The 25675-nt window shown below is 37.0% G+C and overlaps 1 protein-coding gene across 4 annotated transcripts in view; it reads left to right on the forward strand.

The window, feature by feature from the left end:
- Nucleotides 1–25675, forward strand: part of npas3 (neuronal PAS domain protein 3) — a 295848-nt gene that overhangs the window by 71624 nt on the left and 198549 nt on the right. The gene's annotated exons all lie outside the window — the stretch shown is intronic.

Consider the following 25675-nt stretch of genomic DNA (forward strand, 5'->3'; position numbering starts at 1 on the left):
CAGGGCAGGCTTGGAAATTTCCAGAGATACAGTCTTGCGTGTTCGGGAAGTCTTTGTAGCGTACGGAAACGCATTTGAGAAATATGCCGCACTGATTATATGCAGGCGCCGCTTGATGGATTGGTAAGGAACGGAGGCACGGGGGCTCTGGGATTACTGTCACACTGACTAAAGAGGATTTATTTATCACATTCACAAAAAGCCTCTTCTAATAGCTCATCATGGGGTGTATTTAGAACTATTAGTACAACCACCCTCAGCTTCTGATACACTACCTGCCAGTACGCATAACGCCAGATCTGCCTCCTCTGTCATCAGCGCTTTCTCCATTTTTATGTCTCTTTTCTCGCACACCGGCATTCTGTTCACGCTTTGACACTTTAGGTATGGCGTAAAGCCACTAAATAGATTTTCACCTTTTTATTCCTCTTTGAAAGCGTTCCAGCGAACAAAAGCACAATGCCAACACCATCACCACGCCAACATACTGGCATTAGATGCCCTCGCTGTCCATTAAAGAGGCGCATGCTTCAAAAGCCACAAAATTATTTAAATGGACCATATTCTGCTTTTGTTGCAGTTTATTTTCCCCCCCAGAAGTCCACTTATTATATTAGTCAAGGTTTCTTGCACCCGAAAATGGTCGTAAAGTAGTTTTTCTTGACTATTTTCCTCCCACTCGTCGACCTTTAGAATTAAAGGGATAAGAAATTAAAATGTAGACATTTATTCTCTCACCCTCATGTTCCAAAATCATATCCTTTTCTTGACCATGTCTTTCAAGGCTAAAAATCTGCATATAAGTAGTCCATATGCTGTGTGCTTTGTGTGAGGGTTGAGGAAAAAAAACGCATTATTATTTCTGAAAATCTTTCCATTTGCTACTGTGACGCAGTTTTCTTCTGGAAACAAACTTTTTTTGCATTATTTTCCTGTTATCTCTGTAAAGCTGCTTTGAAACAATCTGTATTGTTAAAGCACTATATATATAAAAATGTGACTTGACTTGACTTGCTAGTTCTCAAATGTAATTTTTCTTCGAACTGTCAAGACATTTTTGGTTTGAAAACCAATGGGGCTTATCATCAGTAACATCAACCCTGTGTTTTAACAAATACATTTAGCTGAAATACAGGTTTGGTCCTCACTCAAAGCTAGTGTGGCTTAGGAGACGTGGAGTATAGTACACGAGTCATTTGGACAACTTTTATTGGGCTTTTTAAAGGATTCTTTTTCGAGCTTGACACTACAGACTATTGTAGTATCTGTATGTAAATGATATCTGTTATGATTGTCGGTCCCACTTTATATTAAGTGGCCCTAATACCTGTGAACTTACATGGTAACTACATGTGTACATAGTATGTAACTACAGTGTAAGTACACATTGGTACATAGTATCTACAACTGTATTATTAGTGTAACTACACGTATGTAACAACCCACGTAATGGTATGTGTAAGTACAAATGTGTAACAGGACATTGGTAACAACACTTTTTTCAGTGTAACAGGACTACATTTTGTAACAACAATATGTAGCCTATTTGTTGTTCCACTTCCACATGCAGTCTTAGATACTGCAGTTACCAGTTTGGGTATAAATGTATTTAATTTCCAACAAGTGGACAGTTCCTATGGAATTATCATGTAACGACGCTGATGTACACAATAATTACCTTAACAATTACACTTTATATTAAGTGGACAGTTCCTGAGGAGTTACCATGTAACACTGGTATCACAAGGTGAAACTTTAGTTGTAATTCAACATTAGTCCTGCCAGTCATAAATACATGTATTCCAACTGGTAACTGCAGTATCTAAAACTGCATGTGGAAGTGGAACAACAAATAGGCTACATATTGTTGTTACAAAATGTAGTTACATAATTACTGTTACACATGTGTACTTACTGAAGTGAAAAAATGTTGTTACCAATGTCCTGTTACACATTTGTACTTACACATACCATTCTGAGGGTTGTTACATATGTGTAGTTACGCAAATGTTACAGTTGTAGATACTATGTACTAATGTGTACTTACACTGTAGTTACATACTATGTACACATGTAGTTACCATGTAAGTTCACAGGTATTAGGGCCACTTAATATAAAGTGGGACCCATATGAACAACACTGTTCAAAAGATTGGTAAGATTTTATAATATTTTTCATAAGTATCTTATGCTCACCAAGGGTGCATTTTAATCAGGTAGTGATGTAAAAAATACAGTAAAACCGAGATATTGTGAAATAATATTATGATTTGAAATAATTGTTTTCTATTTGTCTGTACTTTCAAATATAGCATAATTTATTCCTGTGATTGCAAAGCTACATTTTCAGCATCATAACTGCAGTCTTCAGTCACATGATCTTTCATAAATCATTCTAATATGATGATTGGATGCTCAAGAAACATTTCTTATAATTATCGAGAGTTGTGCTGCTTAATATTTTTGTGAAAACCTTAATTTTTTTTCCAGGATTCTTTGATTAATAGAAATGTTACAAAATATTTCTAAGTCTGTAGTCTTTTAATTTACTTTTGATCAATATAATGCATGCTTGACCAACATACTGACCAATTCTTGACCAGTCGTGTAAATGTCATTGGTCATAATCATGTGTCAATGCATTTGTGAAGTCATGTTGATTTCTAAATGAGCTGTTTTTGCAGATTAGTTTCCATATATGGTCTGGGTGGAGCTTTATGTTGTGCATGTTTTAGTAAGCACGTGATATATTTTGATGACATATCCCCTTTAAGGTGATATTAAATGTGTGAGCTATGTTATTAAGTCCCCTTGACTAAGTCTTATTTCCACCTTTATTCACTCAAGAAAAACTTTTGCACTTATTAACACGTTTTCCCTTGAGAAAATGGATTACCTTATGAACGTGCAAATATAATGTTAACTTGCCTGCATTGTACAGTATATGTAATATATAGTTTGATTTTAATGAGACACTTTAGTCTTAAGTGATGGTGTATAACCGGTGCAGTGGCTGTCTGGTTTGGTCAATGTGAGATGTGCTTATGTATCTCAGGTTGATGAGTCTGCTGGTGAATTCCAGCAGGGTTATTTAGTTTAAGTGCTGTTTGATCCGGGAACGGCGAGCAGACTGAAATTGAGATAAATGGCTGTGTGTAGAGGGACGGCCACCTCTTTCCCAGCATGGGGCCGGTGAGGGGCCGCAGCGGGGCCAAGGGTCTGCCGCACACCTGTCTCTCCTAGTTACAGAGTCCAGCGCTCACAGAGATACCAGCTCTCCTCGATCAAGGCTTATTGGGACCTTTGGCCCCATAAACAGCAAGACATGCACAGCGATTGAGTCATGTACATACACGTGCACATTTATATATTCCATCTAGCTCTGTTTTCTCCTTAAACACCTGATTGGACAAAACTAGGATTGGATTTAAACAGTTGGAGCAGAGCATTGGAATAGCTCTGGTAAAACGTCAGTCAGACTTAAAGAGTGTGAATGCCAAAGATTTAGATGCATTGGCTCGGTGTGTGAAGTCCTCTAATCATCTGAAGCAACTCTTTTATTGCCAAAAGGGATTCCTAGTTTTGTAGAATAATACATGTTTTTGTTCTTAAAGTCAACATGAAACAACCCATTTACTATATTTTAGTTCAACTTTGCTTTTATTTGATCTGGAATTCATTGGATTGTGATAAAGTGGCTGTTGTTATACTAGAATAGAGATAGATTTAGCAGTAGATGATCCCAGGAATCATATTTATTTGAGACTTCACCGGCTGAAAAACGAGAATGTTGAAGGTCAAGATCACTCTCAAGAGTACCTCAACATTTCCCAATGGTTATGTTGCATTTTTATTTTATTTATTGCTATTATTGCTGTAGGCATTAACTCTTTCCTATAGACATTAACTCTTTCCCTGACATGAACTTTTTTCCCATTTCATAAAGCAACATTTTGAGCAAAAAGCTGAGAAAATTGCATTTTTGTCAAAGACTACGTCCTCAAGGATTTAGAACGATAATTAAAACAGATAAACTGATCGAGTCCATCAACACCCCCAAAGCTTCACCGTCATATACTGTACTTGGGTTGACATTTCATTCGTAACGTTAGACAGTTTTGATTTAATGGCTGATTAATGATTGATGATTGCATTAACTTGCATGTGAGCAATGCTTCTATCGCTTGTTTCTGCTTCTTCTTCGCTTGTCTTTGGATCCGGAGATTCTGTACTCTTTCAGAAGATACGTAATTAGATGCCCCCCTTATTAAGAAGATGCTCTTTCAGTAAGATGCCCTCCCACTGTATAACAGTGAAATAAATGTATTGCCAGAAAATTCCATCTGTGGCGAGGAAAGACAGGGGAAACACTCTTTTGGCTTTAAATCTGAAAACTCTTTTTCAGAATAAAAAATTCTGTGGAAAAAAAATTCTGACAAAAATTCGTGGACTCAAGCCCCGTTCACACCGCCAGCGACTTTGTAGCTGTATGTCGCTAGTCTCTGTAGTGTGAATTCGCTTGTGGGCGTTGCCAATGCTGTCGCTGTAATGTTATTGGTACATCTGGCCATGAAAATGCAATCACAAATGATATATAAATCTAAGGGTGCTTTCACACCTGACCTGAGCGATTGTTTTGGAACCTGGTGCGTTTTATCCCTTAGTTTGGTTCGTTTAGGCATATGTGAACACGGCAATCGCGCTCGGATCCGCACGAAAACAATCGCCCCAAGACCGCCTGAACAAACACTAGGGCGGTTTTGCTTGAGGTGTGAAAGCAATCTGACCCAACAAGCCTTGATTCCTGAGATCATGTTGCTTTGTCGCTGCATGTCGGCTGACCTCATTGCATATGCATTTGTAGGAGTTTCTCTTTAAGACTCTTTTTTTAATTGATGAGAGGAGAGTATTTAAAAATAAACGCTGAAAAAAAGCATGTCTTAAGTAGCTTGCGCTTTTATGTCTAACACTAATGTGCCCTGTTTAGTAAATCTAGCTCTTAATGTTTAATTGCCAAATCATTTCTACAACTGGTAAGATTTCAGAAAGTATTTACCTATTGGCTAACATAATTTTCTCCACCTGTGTGGCCTTAGCGACATCAACATCTTCACATTTTAACACCGTATAGACCAGACGCAAATAGAACCCATTATAACCAGTGATGCTGTCTACACCGTCTACATGACGGAAAACAACACAACAAATTCCAGACAGTAAACTGCTGCTGACGTACTTCTACTGACACGAAGAACCAGTGGATTTGCAACGTTCGCTTTGTTGCGTACAGTGTAATGAAAGATTATAATGATAAAGAAACTAAATAGGGTCATTCATGTTGACTTTAAAAACCCTATTAAAGCAAAATTAGTTCAGTGGATTTCAGTTGACGTCTAATAGCTTTGAGGTCATCTGTATGTTAGGATGCTCCTTTTTGTGAATTGTGAGAGATGAGAGATTCATAAACAGATGGTTGTTCAATTGCATCTGACATTAAATTAATTGCTCAGAGTTATTTTTTTCTTCAAGTAATGCTTTTTAACATTGCCAAATAATCATTCTCTCTTCTTCCCATAATGTGCATGTTTTGTAATGCTGTCAGGACAGTGGCATATGCCACACTTTAGCTTTGTGCTGACAATCAAATAATAACATTTTGCAGTTATGTATAAGTTTAACCAACCCGTTACCAATAGAAACATATCTTTTAAAGAACCTACAGGTTTAAAGAACCTCCTGTATCTGAAGCGATTCAACGTAACGGCTAAAACTGTCAAATGCAGGTTGGTATAAAAACATTTTCAGCTGTATTTTAGGACACAATTAAAGTTAGTGCATCTGAATGAGCCTCCATTAACAATCCCCATGCACAGCTCTTTAATGGCTTGCTGGCTGTGAAAAAGAATGTGCTAATAAGTGAGATAAATGAGGCTCTTTATCAAAGAAAAAAAAAGTTGCATCAAATATGACACTTTTATTTTGATTGCTCATGTCAACAAAAAACATCATGGTCTGATAAAGCTGTAGTTATTTACAGAGTGACATTTGATGGATGAAATGGGTCAGACTGACGTCCTGTGCACATCAGCCTTTGTTTACATACAGGAAATTGGTTTGTTGTGTCATATTTGGGCCATCGGCATATACAAATAAGTATTACTAAACAGATATTCTTTTAGAAATTGTATATCGAACTAAACTGTTGCATTTCTGAAAGAAAATTTGAGTGGTGCACCATAGAAAACTTGCATTCACAAAGCTAGTGTGTAAGGTGTACTAGGGGTTGGCAGGTGTTCTGAGAGTTTTAGCACATTTCTATGGAAACACTTTAGTTTAGGGTCCAATTCTCTCTATTAACTAGTTGATTATTAACATACATATTACTAGGATATTGGCTGTTTATTAGTACTTATAAAGCACATATTAATGCCTTATTCTGCATGACCATATTCTACATCCCTTAATCCTACCCGATACCTAACCTTACAACTACCTTACTAACTATTAATAAGGTTAGGCAATCGGCCTGCTATTAATAAGCAGTTATTAGGAATTTATTGAGGCAAAATCATAGTTAATAGTGAGAATTTGACCCTAAACTAAAGTGTGACCAGATACACATTATATACTGTATATACAGGTTCCCCTTTTAAGATGTATACAGTTTTGTTTTCCATTTGAATGATTATGAGGAAAAGTCTGAATAAGTACTATTTAAAGTATACCATTCAAATACCACTAATAATATGTACTAGTGCTGGTCTTTAGTGGTAGATCCTCCTGTTGTTTTAATTTCCTCTGTTTTGACAGTTAAACTCTGGTTTACGTATATAAAAAACAAGTAAATCCTCTGTCGTTTTAGAGCTTGGTTTCAATCCCGACCAGCGGCAGAAAGTTCCTGTTGTCCGGAGCATAAATGAAGCTATCCATTAGAGAGAGAGAGCGAGAGAGAGAGTGAGTGAGTCCTGTGGACTGCTGGTTAATATAATGTGTGGCAGGTGGCCTGCTTTGCCTGAGGAAGATCTGTAGGGCATGACAGCTCAGAAAAGGCATAAATCCTCCTCCTCCTCTCTCTTATCTCCAGCCACATTTAGTTGCCATGGGGATTTTATTTATGCAGCTGGAAACTTCCATACTTCAGGTGAGATGCAAACATTTCACTGCTGCCGTTCTGTCGGCCCCCGCCGCCGTAGCTCCAGCTGCATTTGCTGCTGAAATACATGACAGAGGGATGTCTGTACCCGCCGCAGTGGTCTGAAGACCTGTCTGTTGTAGCCGAGGGGAAGTAAAAGTACCTGCTTATTGTGTCTAGAAGTGGATATAACACGGTCAGTTGAAGTATTTGTGTGATGATGCTGTCCAGAGCGCTTTGTGTGGTGTTTTATAGTGCAAACGTACTAAAGGTTGAGGGATTTAAAGGGCCTGAGAGGAAGAGTTGAAACAACATGGAATTCAATTTGACCCTGTATACATTTCTTTAAATATGTCCTTAGTTTATTTTTATGCACTATTCATCATTACACCTTATGATGAATTCAATTTCATAATTTAACTTCAGCGACTCTAAAATGACTTCTCTTTCTGCTGATGTAACGGCTGTGGACTTTTTGAAGAAAATGTGAATGGTGCTTGTGAATGCGGTTGCTTATGTTCGAAGTGGTCGTTAGCACGTTGCCATGTGGTTGCTAGGGCTTCACTTGGTTATTATGGATGGTTATTGGTTAAACTCAAATAAGCCCACCATTTTTCCTCCTTCAATGCAAGTCTGTGGCCGAAATGGCATACTCTACGGAGTATGTACATATTTAAAATAAGTAATTACTTCACGACCGCTAAAAAAGTATGTTCTATGTAGTATTAGTGTGTGTAGTATGAATGTAATCTGGACGTACTGCATTCGGCATGCTGTCATTATCATGTGACCTACCAGCCATTCACAAATCCTCTCCCGTGGCCTCATGGGACAGTAAAGTGTCCATTAATCACTCTGGAAGTATAGATCACCCGGGTACTTTTTGCCTATTTTTTTACGAGTACCGTTAAATTCGGACATACTTTTGTCAAATTCTGTTTTTTTGCCAACCCGACTGTTGGATAAAAAAAAGGGCCAGTAAATAAATAATAAATAAAAAAAGATTATTAGTTAGAGTTCAGTAACAGAGATTATTGTTAGGATCATAGCCCAATAATTCCCAATGGCTACAATTAAGTGCCTTAGTTCCAGTCATAACTACATTATGGAAGTTAAATGCATATTCCACTTCATGTTGACATTTGTAGAAATAATGTGTATAAACAGTGCTGTTTTTCGCTCAGGTTCGGAAGCATACAGTACATACTGAATGTAGACACAGACTCACTCTTCATTTGGACAGATCATGCTGTTTAGGCTTCATTTTTCTACGTGTGAATGTTGCTGCTGTGCTGTTAACCAGGTTAAGGGCTGTGTGAGTATTTTACAGGCTGCTTTATAACCCTCCCAGCTGTGTACCGGACTCAGTCACTTAACCCCTGTCTGAGGAGGCAGCGTTAGCATTAGCCAAATGGACACAGCAGAATACCAGCGTGGTGCTAACAGCGCACTCTTGTGCTGGCCTAACGTGCTAATGGGCTTGAATACGGATCACATTAGCTGGAAATGTCAGCAACTTTAAAACAGGTTGTTAAGTACATTTGTATTGATTTGTGATGGCTGTATTTATTACAGTAGCCAGCCATATCAGAGTTCAGGTCACTCCTCCAGTGAAGTTTGGGAGAATGTTTTTCAATGCGGCTTTTATTTATAGGTGCATGTGAGAGATGATCGTTCTGGTTATGCAGTACCTTTAAAGTTTGGAAACCACTTTAACACAAAGCACACAAACTAGTAACACAAAGCATCATCAAATGCGTTGATAATACTGCTGCGTGTGCCGTTGTTTTCCTTACAAAAGTGATGTCAATTCCTGGAGGATGATGTCATCTAGTTTCAATCAGTTTGTTTTTTTACAAAAGACTAACAATAATTCGACACTGAAAATCTCTTCAATTTGATTATCAATTAAATCAATGTTCCTATCTGGAATATTTATTATTAAAATACCAGTTTTCCATATTAGAAGAATAGCATAGCACGCAGGAGCATGACAAAACACAGAATCATGGACACATGAACATTTACTGCATATTAGGATAGGAATAACCTAGAAATGAGATCGGGAAATCACGTGAGTTGTGTATGTGCTCCAACGTGTTGTTTTTCTTGTATTAACCCTTTTATTTAAGTGCAGATGTTGAGGGCAGGTGGTGTTGAAATGATGCGCACTTGTTCGGAGTGATACGTTTTGAACATTGCATGAGTGTACTTGCAGTATATATTACTTTGTTGCAAGTTTTTCTTTTTGATGTTATTTTTTTCCCCTTTTTCTGACCTACTTTTCTTTTTTTAATCCTGATTCTCCTTTTTTAAAGGTGCCTAGCATTCAATTATTTAACTGCTTTCTTTTCATTTTTTCATCTACCTTTTTCTTTGTCTCTGCGCATGTGTAAATAATAAATGTTATAGATTTCCCGAAGAGGAGAGGAGGGTGATAGAAGAGTACAGGGGAGTTGCAGGAGGTGGACGAAGCGTTGCTTGCTTTCTCTTGGTGTTTCTGAACCGGAGGACTTTGCTGAGAAACCTTGACCTTGTCTGCCTGGCTCTCCGCTATCTCCTTGAGATCCAGGTGACAGCTTTTGAAGTGCAGGTTGCTCACTAATGCAGATGTTGCACAGAAAGCGTGAAGGGGTTTTGATCCCACCCCTGCCCTCCTCATGCGACTCCCATGGTCTCGATATCATGGTCCAAGGACACGTAGAACTGGCATTAAAGTTAACGGAATATTTCAAGTCTTGAGATCGAAAGGCCCCGTGTGAGATTTCTGAATGAAATACGCTTGTTGTTATGTTAGATTTATAAGTGTTTTTCACTTTTTTTCTTAAAATCTGCATATTAAAGCAAAGCATTGCATAAAGCCATGCATTCATTAAAATCGAAAATAATGCGTGTTTGAAATTGGCCTCTCTTGTTATGCTCTGCAAATTTGGTTTGAATTCACTGTAGTGCTGCTACATATTAAATTCCATATATATATTTTTTCGTTTGCCTTCAGATTTCTCTGAAGCAGAAATCAATTGGTTCCACCGTGCATATTTGGGAGTTGGAACAGAGAGCGTGTGGTTAGGTAGAAACGCGCCTCATCTGAGACAGAAACACTTATCAGGACGAGCAGAGTCTCAGGACCCGCTGTGCTCAAACCTCCCTCCTGAGCCAGATTTCTGCGGACAAACAAACACGGTGAAATACTCGCAACAAGGATTTCATCTCTCGCTTTTTTTATTCTTGCTTAGTGAACTTAGCAGGAGCTGCAAACACAAAGCAACCCGGTGCATGTTTAGCCTGACGGGAGCTGCTTTTGTGTGCTCAATATGTGATTGTACCTGAACAGATTTTGTGGCCTTTGGACTTGTCAAGGGACGATATAGCTGGGAATTCACTGTGCTGCAGTTTAGGCGAATTGCATTGTGTTGACGTGCTGAAACAACAGCTTGAAACCAACCTTAGGTAGTTAGCTAGACTCCCAGACTCAAGTTGGTCAGGCTCATCTGTTTTAGCCACTTGTTAGTTGGTCAGATTAGATGTTTAGCTTGTATACTAGCTAAACTGTGTAAATATGTTTTTTAAGCAGGGTGCACACCTTAAACACCAGAATAAAATATATTTTCAGTTAGTGACGGGTGCTTGTAAGGGCTATATTAGCAATTAGCTTAGCATACATAAGTTACACAGGTTCTTACAAATGTAGTTAAAACATCATTCAGTGTATAAAGCTTATTCTTGTAATCTTCTGTGAAATCTTTTCATAAGAAATAGAACATATTATTGATAGGTGTTGCCTTTAGCATCGAATAGCACACTTAGCATTTTAGCTTAGCATTTTCCATAACAAACACTATAAACTTACTATAAACTTACTATAAACACACCACGCATTGTCGTAATCGTATGTTTATTGGCCATATGTTCCACTAGACTGATTTTTTCCCTCCTGCTTAGCCGTCTTGAGAAACACACAAAATTAATTTCTCCCCATCCGACATGGAGGAGGCCCGGAGAACTTTTAATTTAATGTTTTCTTTTTCTTTCATTAGAAAAATTAAGATCAAAGTCAAATTAAGTTCATCCAGGTCCATGTAATCTGTAATTTGGAAGCCTAGAGCAACAACAGTCTTTGAGTGTGGCGTTGCAGCCTTCTTTAGATGTGGACGGCGGTAATTACCCAGCTGTTGCTGAGCTATGATTGACACGTGTATTTGGCACAGACCATGTGCACTATTCATGAGCCGCATACAAGCGATAATTAATTGATTCATATGCCTGTAAGCTTTTTCTAAAATATTAACAAGATAAGATTAAAAAGGCATGGAGTCGTCTGAGCAGGGCGGTTCTGACCGTGGCGTTGGCTGTGAGTCTATTACCTGGAGGAACGCTCAGTTTGTCTGTTGTTTTGTGAGATAAAGTAACTCCCGCTGCTGCACCGATACTTACCTGCATGTAAAAATGAAATGCGTTTTAGGTGTAAAAAGCTACGTTTTCGACACTTATTTGTAAGGGTTGTTTTGTATATATCATAAATTATACTGTACATATGCATTTATTATTGCTGGCATAGTGCTACTTTAAAGTATTTGCCGTAAAATCATTGTGCTGATTGCCATGTTGCATTAGAGCCTGCTAATGACTATTTACTTTCCTAATACATGTTCATGGTCTTGTTGTGCATGATTCATTAATGCATGCTGTTATTATAAAGAAAAAAAATATTTATAACATATCAGCTAGAATTGTGTCTCATTAATGAAGTAAAATAGGCTATAAATGCCGTCTCACATTAATATAAAATGTGAGTATTCAATATAAAATATTCAGTGGTAAATAATGACTTACTTGATCTTATTACTGTTTTGATTGGTTTGTGAAAGAAAAGAAATAACTATTGGTTAATATTTATTTTCCCCAGCTCTCTTGACTTTGGTTTCATCAGCAGGAAAGGAAAAAATCATGTTTTTTTTTAATAATTATTTTATTTTATTTTTCATCTTTTAAGTTTAATTATTTAGTGTATACTATACCTTGCATTATTTCTTTCCCCCTAGAAATCACTGGGAATCATAAGCAGTGTTATTTATGTGCTATTATAGTTATTTTAAATGAGCTTTTATTTATTTACCGGTAAGTCCGATTTTACATAGCAACCGTGAGTGAACACGGATGTCATTCACAGTAGCAGGACCATCTCTTCTCTCTCCATCTTTTTCTGTGTCGACGTCACACATACAGGTATTGCTTATTAAAGTGTGTTCTCCAAATGTCTATGAATTAGCCCGAGATCGCACTCTCTTTACACACACAGAAGCACGCTCACTCGCTCGGCAGCCAGCTCCTCCCATCTATCAGATGAAATCAGGGTGAGAGAGCTGTGTGAAGCTGGCAGCTCCTGACAGGTAGTCACCTTGCAGGTCTCGCTGCTTGTGTCATGAATAAACATGGCTGCTAGTGGCGTACTGCTTGGAAAAGCACGCTGGCTCGGGTAATGGCCTCTCAAGCCGCGAGAGTGAGAGCCGCCGCTCCACTGCTATTACGGGCCGTGCCAAAGAGCCCCGACTTAGAAACATCCACGCGGGCGATGTTTATTAAAGCCAGCGAGCGCGCAGACACATGCAAACACACAAACACATCGACTGCGGCCTGAGGTGGAGGGTCTCATTTTCTGCCTGTCGTCAAACTGTTGCGCTCTCTTTACCGTGCATGAAAGAGCAAACAGCAGTTCTAGAGCTGTTATTAGATTAGCATATGACATACACTAGGAAACAGTGGACGCATAGTTCAGGCAGAGTGGATGACGCATTTAACGACGCAAACAAAAACGCCAGACGGAAGTATACTCAGTTTGATAAGCTTAAATGGGAAGTAGGCCCATGTTCTTTTTTTTAATGTAAAATACTCCAATCCCAGGTTAATATGTACAGGTGTGTGGCGCTTTTAAAACATAGATCTATCTATCGTTTTGAACATCCTGACCAGCAATATTGAAGTTGGCGGGAGTTTTGGAAGGGTTTATCTGTTTTTTTTTTTATTAGTTATTATCTTAGCAATTCTGTTGACTCTAGTGCTGCAGAAATGACAGATTCACCTGTGTACGGAAGTACCGACTTTTTTTTTTTTTTTTTTTTTTTTCATATTATGTACAGCAGAGTGGAACGGAATATTGAAAATAAAATATTTTAGGGCAGGGACTTGTTTCAATCCATTGGTTGTTAATTGGATGAAGGCAGATTGATTATAAAAAATGAATGAGACCTGCAGCATATGTCACCAAAGAGAAGTCATTTTATCGGAAGATCAAGTTATGATATTTTGATGAAAAATTACAGGTAAAAAAACATGCATACAGTATTTGAATTGTACCATGCATTTACAAAATAAATAGGGTACATTTCCATTTTTATGCCGACTTTAAGGTCCAAGATTATTTTCACTGACTTTTTTGTAGAAATTTGTACAAATGTGTTTTTTAAATGTTTTCTTGGCTGACAATGTGCACAACAGTATATTGATATTTTTTGTTGGTTTCAGGATATTACGATCAGTGATTTAATATAGTATTGTGGAATATATTATTTTGTTTTTATAATTATTATTTAGTTTTTTCCCCATTTACTGTATAGTTATCACGTTATATCACGTATTTTAAGAACATGTTTTTTTTTCTCTCCAAGCAAATACGGTCTTCCTCTTAAAAGTCTCTGTGGGTACGTTTTGGATGCAAAACTGCAAGAAACTGCGTTAACATTCTTTTACCAAACAGTAAAAAGTAATACACAGGCAAATCTTTAAGAATATGCAAAATATTGTTGGTGCAATTTCTGTGGTAGAGTAGAAAAAGTAAATTATCCCCACCCTGACAGCATGAATTGATGTATATGAGATGTTGAATGCAGTCAGCTATGTCAAAATATTATTTTTCATGCACTGGCTGTTTGCTTTTGCTTTTGCGTTTGCATGACTGTTTGGGGTGATGTAATTATCTGTCAATCTCAGTCAGTAAATCACTATGTAAACAGGCGAAGTGGGGCCAGAATGAGACAGAGGTTTGGCAAATCAGCTTTGGAATGAGGTGGACGCAGTGGGTCACTCGTTTTTTATTCTTTAAATGAAAAGCTACTAAATATTGCATAAAACACCACTGCATTTGCTTCAAAATAAAACAGAAGCCCCTTGTTTATGTCTTTTTGAGAGTCTCAGGAGTAATATTTTTGAATTAAAAAGAGTTAAGCACCATCTAGAAAGTTTATCCGAGAAGCTAAAGTATTTTTTGAACTAATCATCCGCCCGATACCATCCCGAGGCTACGCGAACCAATCTAACGCTCTCGATTCTCAGTGAGGACATTACCCAGCATTCTCGGAGGCCTACAGTAGAGGTGCTCTGAGCTTTAATTAAAAGTTAGAAATCGTCTCATTATGATGATGAAAGTGCAGAAGCAACTTTGGAGAAGTCCAAATGTGTCATCGTTGTGAGGTGGGTCGAAATCAAACCACTTATTTTTCCCCAGCAAATGAGTTACCTTGTCAGGCTGTTCACAGACTCCCTAATGGCCGTATCCATTAGCACGGCCTATCAGCGCAGATACGTGGATTAATCATGCTTTCATTTGGGATGGAACGTCATGTGGACTGAAGAAAAGGTAGACTTCAGAAAAATGGAGATTAATCAGCCAGCATTTGGGCGATATCAGTCACATGGCGTTCAGCCACATGGGCGGCTTCAAGGAACCCTGTTTTGCTTTTCTTGTAATGATTTCTACTTGATTATCGATAAACGCAAACATAAAATGGCATTCACAACATATTTAACTAGCATAATGTTAGATGTTTCTGAGAGACTAACCCTTCATTTCGACAGTCCACTTTTAGACATTCTACTAACTTCACAACTACATGTCAACTAGCAGTCATTAGAGTATTAGTAGACCTTGCTTAATATCTAACTTACAGTAATAGTGTTAGACTCTGCTAACACTTTATTTTGATGTTCTCCAACAGTCATTCTACTGACTATAATTGACTTTGCAAATACATGTCAACTTATTTTACTAACCTGAACCATAACACCGAACCTTACAGTCTACTAATACTCTAATGTGAGTTATTGACTTGTAGTTGCACATTTATGAGTTAGTTGACATGTAGCTGCAAAGTTACTTATAGTTAGTAGAATGTCTAAAGTGGACTATCGAAATAAAGTGTAACCAATAATCATAGCGAATGATAAAATAGGTGAAAAGTCTCATAGTTACATTGAACACTCACTGCACCCTAGCATCATAGTGGCTAGTTGTGTCCACTTAAAAATGTTATGTTGATAAAAGATTACGACATATAACATAAAAGATTATTTAAAACAATGAAATGCATAATAGAGCACAATGAAATCAGAGACAATCTCTGTTGTGTCATGGTTTTGTGATGGAGAGTTTGAGTAGAAGTTTTCCTCATCAGTGGCTGCAAGTACAGTAAGTTCAGATTTGTAGTATTAGGGTAATGTTGTATTGGGTTTTGTTATGGTTACGTACCCGTTCAGTTACTTATGCCTGTGGATCCCGGGTTGAGCGTCTGTGGTGAAAGTAAAAGGCCAGTGTCTATAGAAAAAGATGACTCTGTTCGAGTATTTTTCAGATTGCTTTGTGTCCTGACTGAACCCTGTCATTGTAGAATAGCGGCAGATATGTGCTGTTTATATTGGCCCTGCGTTCTCTCCTGCTTTCTCTGTCTAGCACTTTCTCTCCATCTTTGAAAATTTCAGGCAATTTTCTTTACATTGTGGCCTCTACCTTTCACATCTCTCTCTCTATCCATTATGCCAAATCTTTTATATGATTTCAATGAAACAGTAGTAGTTCGTTCAGGGTTGAAAACTTTAAAGGGAGATTTCAGGAAAAGTTATGTAGGGCCATGTAAAAGAAGTCCATACCGTCACTTTTCCATTTATCATAGCTGATGGTTAGCAAAAGATTGTAGGTACGGAAAGCAAGCTGTTCAAATGAATCAATGTTTTCTCTAACGTCACAATTTAGGCGTTTAGATAGATTGGATGGGTTGGGTTGGATGGATGGATGGAAATGATAGATAGATAGATAGATAGATGGATGGAAATGATGGATGGATGGATGGATGGATGGATGGATGGATGGATGGATGGATGGATGGATGGATGGAATTGACAGATATATAGATGGATGGATGGTCGGATGGATGGATGGATGGATGGAAACGACATCGATGGATGGATGGATGGAAATGATGGATGGATGGATGGATGGATGGATAGAAATGACAGATAGATAGAAAGATGGATGGATGGATGGATGGATGGATGGATGGATGGATGGATGGATGGAAATGACAGATAGATAGATGGATGGATGGATGGATGGAAATGACAGATAGATAGATGGATGGATGGATGGATGGATGGATGGATGGATGGATGGATGGATGGATGGAAATGACAGATAGATAGATGGATGGATGGATGGATGGATGGAAATGACAGATAGATAGATGGATGGATGGATGGATGGATGGATGGAAATGACAGAGATAGATAGATAGATAGATAGATAGATAGATAGATAGATGGAATAACAGACAGAGAGACAGACACATAGATAGAATATATATATATATATATATATATATATATATATATATACTGTAGATTCATATATTCATAATTTGATTACCCAATTTGATTAATCAATTTGAATAATTTCGCTCACTTGCATTCTCAAAGTGAATCTTTGCTTTTGAGTTTTCAGATTGACATCTGTCTGCTCGACTGATCCAGGAAGCTCATTTTTGTCCATGGTGCACCATTTGGATTGTTTGTTGCCGTTTCTTTTCCTGACAGGTCTAAATATAGAAATCATATTCTCAGCAGGGGCTAATTTGAGTTCTTAATCGTGTTCAGACCCAGTGGATTTGGCGTTTCAGCAGGCCACCTGTCTAACACATTAGAAGTGGGGGTTTTTTTTTCAGGGCAGATGGAGAGAGGAAGTCTGTCCTTGTCTTAAATATTCCATCAAGCGGTGAGGGCCGTCTCAGGCCTGCCAGAACGCCTCTGCTCTCAGATTCCTGAAACTGGCTCCAGCTGGAAAGACGTCCAGGTGAAAACGTCTATGCGAAACTAAGACAACGTTTTAGCCACGTTCAGGCTTTTGCGAGTGACAGCTGCATTAAATGCAAGAGCAAATTATATGATTTATAATTTGGTCTCTTCTGAAATTGTGCCGCTTGACATATTGATAAACATATGAAGGAAATATTAGTGATTTGGCAAACTAGCAAACTGCTGTTAATCGAGGCGCCGTTTTTGTTTACGCACAACTGTATTTAATTTGTGTGTTGCTTTTATAACACTCCCCAAAAACAAGATATAACTGCCAAAAGAGCATCTGTCCATCGTCTTGTGATCTTCTGTTTTCTTAATCACTCATGCTGCTCTTTAAAAAACCGAATGCTTAATTACTCTGCTCTGCATCACATTAGAAGTTGTCGTCAGGGGCTCATAAAGTCACTTGTTTCCAGTGAAGGCCCAGAGACTAATGAGCACCAGGAGAAAGGGATAGAAAGGAAGGAGCCGGAGAGCCTCACCAGGTGTTGGGGACCGTGAGGCCTCAGATTGGGTGACAGATGGGAAATCTTCATGGAAAATGCAAGCTAGCTCCACTTCAGCACAGACGCTTCACGTTGTATGCACGCGCCGCACATGAATTAGCGCTACGTGTCACATTTCATGCTCTGGATTTCTACAGTCATGCTTCTATTATATTTAGCTAACATTTTGTATGGTTAGAAAAATCATTAATGGGGAACAAATTAAGACGGTTGGCCCCTTTTTTTGTTACCATGACCATAGTAATCTCACATGTGTCTCCTTTAGAGATTTTTTTTTCCCATCTCATGTTTGAAAAAAAGTACTGTCGCTTCGACTCTTTGTATTAAGCCAGAGGAGCACTTTTAAAAAATCCCCAGAAATGGCATTACCCCCAAACTAAAACAGATACAGGTCATGAACCATTTGCACTAAAAGCACAAGTATGATCTCATTGGAAGTCTGACACTTGGCAGTTTATTGTAAATTTAGAATTAAAGAAGTGAAGTTATTATAAATTTATTTTTTATGAAATATCTTCATGAAGTTGGCATTGTATCATTCTAGAAATGCACTGCAGCTAAAGTCACACGTCCGACCATGTTATATTTCAAATCTGAAGATGATGAGTCTAAAACTCAATGTTTTTCAAGATCGTGTCATATGACTTTATTTTGATTAGACTCTAAAATGCAAACTGATGTTTATTGTCATCTTCTAAGCATCCATTCATTCTATTGTCTCTATTTTTGTGTGGTGCAAACGAGCCCCATTCAGTCTTAGTCTCCCCTGCACACATTCACCTCTCCGGCCTGGTTATTTTCTTTTGTCTTCATTATAATTGCTAATGACTGGCTATTCACGCCGTTTCAATCCCTTATTTATTTTATCGAAGTTCTGACTTCACATTTGAAACTGTATCAAATGCACTTCTTTTGAAAACAAAAAGAAACATTTCATTAAGCATTCCTATTTAAAAATGTTCATAAAAATAACAGCTAGGTGGCAGGTGCATCTTAGGGCTAGCTAGCATGTTAGCTTAGCACACCATCTATACACAACAATTTATTTAATATTTTATCTTATTTCACCTTTACCAATTATATACATTTTCTATAGTTTTAAGCAATATTTTGAATACATTTTTCTAAAAAAAAATATTTTATTTTCAGTAATATTGTGTTTTTGTCAATTTAATAATTATTTTTACTACTTCTAATTAAAGTTATTTTGAGTACTGTCAATTGATTTAAAAAAGTTTTTAATATATTTTTTATATTGCAATAATTTCACAATTTATCTCCAATTTAATGTGGAAACAACATAAATACAGTATATTTTAAATATTTGATCTAGGAAATATACAGAAATGTAATAAAGTTATCAAACACTTCACAGTCTTCACTGCATAAATCATAAATGTAATATAGATGAATCCTTATTAAAGCTACAAAAGTGATTCAGTCAAGAGCAGCGAGGGATTCTTTGATTTACATTAATGACAGACATCATAGCAGCAGGTTTATTAGGCCGCTGTCACTTTAAGATCTGACATGTCCTCACAACTCTTTCTAAGACTTTATTTAACTTATTTAAGACTGTGCTTATGAGGAAACTCGACAAATACATGTTTAATAAAAATACTTTTGTGTGAGAATTCAATGAAGCTGCGTGCTCTGAAGTGGCATTCTGTGGGCATAAGTCCTGTGTGTGTCACTTTCACAGACAGTCCAGATTTAAGTTATATTTTTTGCATCTTATAGCACTTGAATGAATCATACACTGAAACGCTAGCCAAAGGATGATAGAAACAAAAGATGCTGCTTTATTCGCATTAAATAATTTGAATGCCTTTAGTTATTTCTAAAGATTTTTTTAATTTAGTTTAATTATTTTTTTTTCTAATATTTATATTTATTTTATTTCAGCCTCATTTCAATTTACAGATTTAAAAAAAAATAGTTTTAGTTAATAACAACACTGATCTTTGCTAGCCATCCACATTCCTTTTGCCTCTATATTCTCAATGTATATCTCATTTGTATCTATCTATGTTTATTTGAAACAACGTCGCTGCTTACATGACACATGACTGAGAACTCCATTAAGTCTCCTGAGCTTCGGAAGATCAACCTCGGAGCAATACAAATGTCCTCTGGGTTTCCCTGTCCCAGTAAATCAATCTGAATTTGGCTTTTGTCATCTGTATTTCCATTCATAATGCTGGTGTCATTTTTTTTTTCAGCACTGTGGAGAAATGGAAAAATATAATCATTAAATAATATTATTCTGAAACATTTATTTTCCTTCCTAAACTCACTGAAACAGCCATTACAGTAGATCTTATTGCTCTCCTTTACCTTGAAGTGTCCTGTGACGTCCTGTCACCCTGATATGGACCTGATGTGAAAAGCAATAACGCCACATTCCCGTGGATAAGAGCTCGCCATAGCCGGCAATATCCTTTATAGTGGCTCTATGATAATAATATGGCTGATATTGTAGAGGCACTGGAAGTGCTGGCAGTGTGTTAACAATATGAATTCTGATTAGAGCTCAGATAACGGCCGTCCCCATTCCGGCTCCTTTATCATTCGCAAAGCAGATTGTGCACTGTCTCACCGAGTGTTTTATTAGCACATTATACAAATTGCACATGCAACAAACACCATAAATAACAGCGAACACAGGTAAACAAACACACTGTGGAGGTGTACACGTTAGCCGGATAAATGAAGAACAATGCGCGAAGAAAATAAATTGAAAAGTGTTTACCCTAGCTTGCAAAAATAACCCTGTCAGCAGAACGTTTCGGCATCAAATGTTTCTTTCCCCCCAAATAATACCTGCCCTAACTGTGGAGTTACCAGGAGACGTGCTTGCAGGTGTACAGGGGGATTCTCAGGGTTTAAAGGGCTTAACAGGTTTGACTTGGTGCAGTGTTTTGCGATTGAAACGAGCAAACTCGTTAATGTTATAATTAATATTTAGTTTTTAAGATTTACTAATTACATTAACCTTGGTTAGCATCTTTTTTGTAAAGTTAAACTTTTTTTATATATATACTTTTATAAAAATTACAACCAAAAACATAAAATAAATAAATAAAATAATAATAACAACAACAACAATAATAATTTGTATTAATATTATGTTATTATTAGTGTTAATAATAATAAAAACGAACAATATTGTAATAATTTATATTTATTCTTTAAGATTTTGTTTCACCTTTACTAATTATATTAATTTTGGTTAGCATCTATTTTTGTAAAGTCATAATAAGCCATTTTTTTTTTCATTTTAATTTATTTCAGTTTCATTTTTTGAAATAAACTAAATAAATTGTACAATTATCATCCAAAAACAACACATACTTTATTAATGTGTTTTTATGATAATAATAAATAAATACATATATTTAATATTAATATTATTATTAGTGTTGATAATAATAATACAAATATTGATTTTTTTTTCACCTTTACTACAATTATAGTAATTTTGGTTAGCATGTTTTAAAAAAAATATAATATTTTTTTATATATTATATAATATATTTTATATATTTATATAATATTTACTTTTTTGTGTGTGAAATAAGCTAAATTAATTTTACTATTACCAACCAAAAACAACACATAATTTATTAATGTGTTTTTATAGTATAATAATAATACAAAATATTTGTTTTATGTTGTTATTATTAGTGTTAATAATAATAATGAAAAATGTTGTAATAATTCATATTTATTCTTTAAGATATTATTTCACCTTTACCAATTATATTAATATTGGTTGGTATCTATTTTTGCTGTTATTTTTGTTTTTGTTTTGTGAAATAAACAAAACATTTTTACAATTACTAACCAAACAAAGACACTACATTAATGTTTTTTTTAATAATAATAATAATATATTTTTTAAAATAATATAATATAATATATGCAACAGTCACAATAGAAAATAAATATTGTTTGTATGTGCAGTTTCATGTATGGTAAAGTTAGGGTACAACCCTAGACCCTACACCCGTATCACCTCCACTTAATTCTGACACGCTACTTTTCTATTAACATGCGTGACCAGAGCCTAAGCAGAGCAAAAAAACGTAAGCGAGAGCAATTTTACAGACATGTGGAACATCAGAGGAAGGCCTAATCTGTAAAAAGAAAGCCATCAAACAAGCCCAACTTCAGTAGCAAGTAGTGCAGGGTGCATTTTTCATGATTATTGTTGTTGTAGAGCAGAGACCTTCATGAATCAGTAGTCAGGTCGTTGCAGATTTGGCTTAGAACGTCTGTGATGAAAGAAGCTAGCGCTCTCTCTCTCTCTCTCTCTCTCTCTCTTTCTCTCTCTCTCTATCAAAACGGTTTTTGTTTTCCTAAACAATGATTGTCATCAGCGGCATAACTCTGCAACTCTGAGCATGTTCCAAATCAAGGCAATCCGAGAGCGCCGCTGCATTGTGCATCAATTATTTAGCTTGTGTTGCTTTGTACAAACAAGATCCCCTGGTGGAGAGATGGATACCTGTGCACAGCCAATTACTTCAAAATGTTTCTCTCATTCATTATTGAGGCCTTAAATCTTGTACAGGTTGTTGTGCGCCTGACCCGGTGTGGAGTGGAGTGTGCTGTGCTTTGATGACTGCCGTGGACGGGGCCCGGGCTCCAGGATCCCGATGTGAGCGGGAGAAGCCGTTTCTCCACGGCTCTGTGTGCTTCCAGGATCCGTGGCGCGTAATTAGAGCGGAGAGGCTGATCTCAGAGCTGTGTGGGTATATATAACATGCCCTTTCCTGCACTGAGGGCCTCCGCCGCGCTGCTGTCTGTTTGCTTGGCATGGCTGCTAAACGGCAGGAGGTGTGTGTGAATACATGCGTGCGATCTGAGAAACGTAAACTTGTAAAGCTGAGCTTTGGATGAATGCCTGTGGCCTTCCCATTTGTTTCAGCCGGCAGCTGGATTATATGAGGAACGGAGTATTCACACCAAATTCAATTGTCATAAAGATTTAAAACAAAAGAATCTATAACTCATTCATATGGAGTCAAAACTAGGTGGAATTTATGTAAAGTCGGCGTGAAACGGAAGTTGGGATTGACTTTTCTTCTCTACGTGAATCGGCTTCAAACTATTGGGGAATTAATTGGATGGTTGTGGTTTGCTATTGGTGGATCTCATGTGAGTGACAGGTGGCCCCGCCCTCGCGTCAGTAAACACATCACCAGAGAAGAGATGTTCCTGCAAGAGGCAGGGGAAGTTATTTTGATTAAAGATTATGATGGCACAGGAATTACATTTTTTTACGGATAAATACTTTATAATAAATACTGCAATATTCCATTGTTTGAACCATTGTCCTTGTTTGGAATTGTTTGGATACTCAATTCGTAAAAATATCTGCAAATGTTGTGCTTGGTATGAATTAACTTTTTAAAAAGATTTGAGTTATTAAACTATGAAATGTATGAAATTATTTGTTCATTTATTAAATGATTCTTAAAATATTTTATACTGTTAATAAAAATAGAAGGCCTATTTATTATTATTATTATGAATGATTCACATTTGTGCACATCTCACCTGCATATCTGAAGACTGAAGCTTTCAAGCTTCAAAAAGCTTCATTATTTACAGTTAATCTTGTGATCCGCCTGAGCTCAAAGTGAACACTCAGATTGAATCTGTTCAATTATTCGGTTGATCCAGTTGCACAAATTGATCAGTTTTTCCAGTTCAACCAAAGTCCCTTTAAGACAAGTCATTTCACCCGGCGGCCATCTTGGAAACACCCCTCAGGCATGCAAGTGCAGCTCCTATCTCTTTGAATGGGGAAACGGCAAATTCTCCAAAAATGTTCGCCAAGCTTACGAATAAATATCATATTTGCAATTACCAATGAAATCTGTCTCATAAATTTTGTTTCTACACACTCGAATCATGACAGAAAACGTCATTTTCAGGCTGGATGAAGCTAATGCTCATGCGCAGTGAACGCGCGTGTCTGGCTGACTTCGGAGCTTCTAACGGCAGATGCAGTGATGACTTTACCAATCGGCCATTAGCTCTTATTTAGAAGGCGGGGCTTATTCCGCCATATTGAGCGTTGCACTTTTCCCCAACCCAAAACAATATGAGTGACGAGTCTTGTGTTATTCTATAGTCTTTTGTTCAACTCAATGACTCAATTCATCAATTGCGGTGGTTTACAGCATCAAATATGAATCAATACGAATAAGCATAATAATATATTTATGTGAATAAGGGTAAACATTTTGGTTTGGTACTTTTATGTCCTTTTTGAAGGTTAGAAGCCTCAGTTCCTGTTCATTGTAAATGCATGGAAAAGAGCGACCAGCACAGTCTTCGAAATGTCTCTTTTTGTGTTTTCCACAGAACGGGTTTGAAACCACACGAGGATGAAGGAATAACACAACATTTCGAGTGAATGTCCCTTTAAACCGCATACTCTTCCAAGAAGACTGTTCCTGTGATTGATGTGCTGCTAGTTGTTTTAGATTTAAAGCATTTTCTAAATAAAAAATGACTCTGTGGCTTTTGATTTTTGGAAAATTGAATACAGCTTTCTGGCAGGTCAGAATGTAACCGCGATCTGAAGGTCGACGAGTTGAACGGCTTGTTTATTTTATGATGTTGTAATAGTACTGAGCCCTTTGTCTTTAACAACAGCACTGATCCAAATGCTGTTTTGTCCTTTTCAAACATGCCCTTGTGTTTCTCTCTCTCTCTCTGTGTGTCTTTAATGTCTTGCCTGAGAGCCTGAGAGCATCAGCTTCCTCACTAGCAAACATCGGGATTTGAATTTAGTGTGTTTTAGTAGAGTGGGGCATTGACTTGAGATATGATTTAGGACAGAGAGCGAGAGAGTGAGAGAGATCTCATTCTGTCTGGGGTTTTGGCGCGAGGCCAGGCGGAGAGAAGTGAGCTGTTTGAGCGACGGCTCGCGGAGGAGGGGGGGGAGGGAGTGAGTGAGGGGGATTGTGGGACAGGAGAAGATGGCGTTGAGCCTTGGCTCAAGTAATTGTGTGGCTCCCAGGTGATGAGGGCTTTTATGCCATTAACAGTGTCTATCCCTCCGCAGAGCGAGCCAGCTCTTTAACAAGACAGCGCTGCTAATTTCACAGCTAATACTGAGCCGTTCCACCTCAACGGGCCGCCCGCAGCAGGTGCAGCTGGGAAACGGCCGGGAGAGAGAGAGAGAGAGAGAGACGGAGAGAAAATGACCATTGTGCTTCTGCTGGTCAGGTGTTTTTTGCTTCTGTTTGATTGAAGCTTATGATTTCAGTGCTGAAGCTGGTTTATCCACAACTTTACACTTTACTGAACAGTGTTGTTGTTCACCTAATAAAGTTGTGTTGTGATTATTTGGTCTATCACAGCAAAGTGCTCTAATGTTATACTGATATATTGGGGGGGAAATCTTGATATTATCAACAATCGATATTCACGCCTGTTCTGTGGCAAGAGTGTGTTCCAATTGTATACATTTTCAAATATGTTATTTACTACTAATAATGATAATAATAATAACAACAACAACCATAATTATTATTATTTTCCTGAAAATTTATTTGATACCATATGTATTATATACCAATAATATATCCTTATTAATAATATATTAATATTATTATATTGTATATTGCATATTATTACTATTAAAATGATCCTGAGTATTTTACGCACAATTTACTGTATATACCTATAAAATAATATTATTAATATAATTTATATTAAGTTCAATATGTATGTATGTGTGTGCGTGTGTTTATTTGAAGCTTGGTTTTTCAGTTACAAAATGTATTACACACACAACACAGAAAAATATATACACACACTATATATATATAATATATATATTGTATATGTGTACAATATATATTGTATATGTGTATTTATAATGTAAATATTACTA

Source organism: Phoxinus phoxinus, assembly GCF_949152265.1.
Source record: "Phoxinus phoxinus genome assembly, chromosome: 13".
NCBI classification, from domain to species: Eukaryota; Metazoa; Chordata; class Actinopteri; order Cypriniformes; family Leuciscidae; genus Phoxinus; species Phoxinus phoxinus.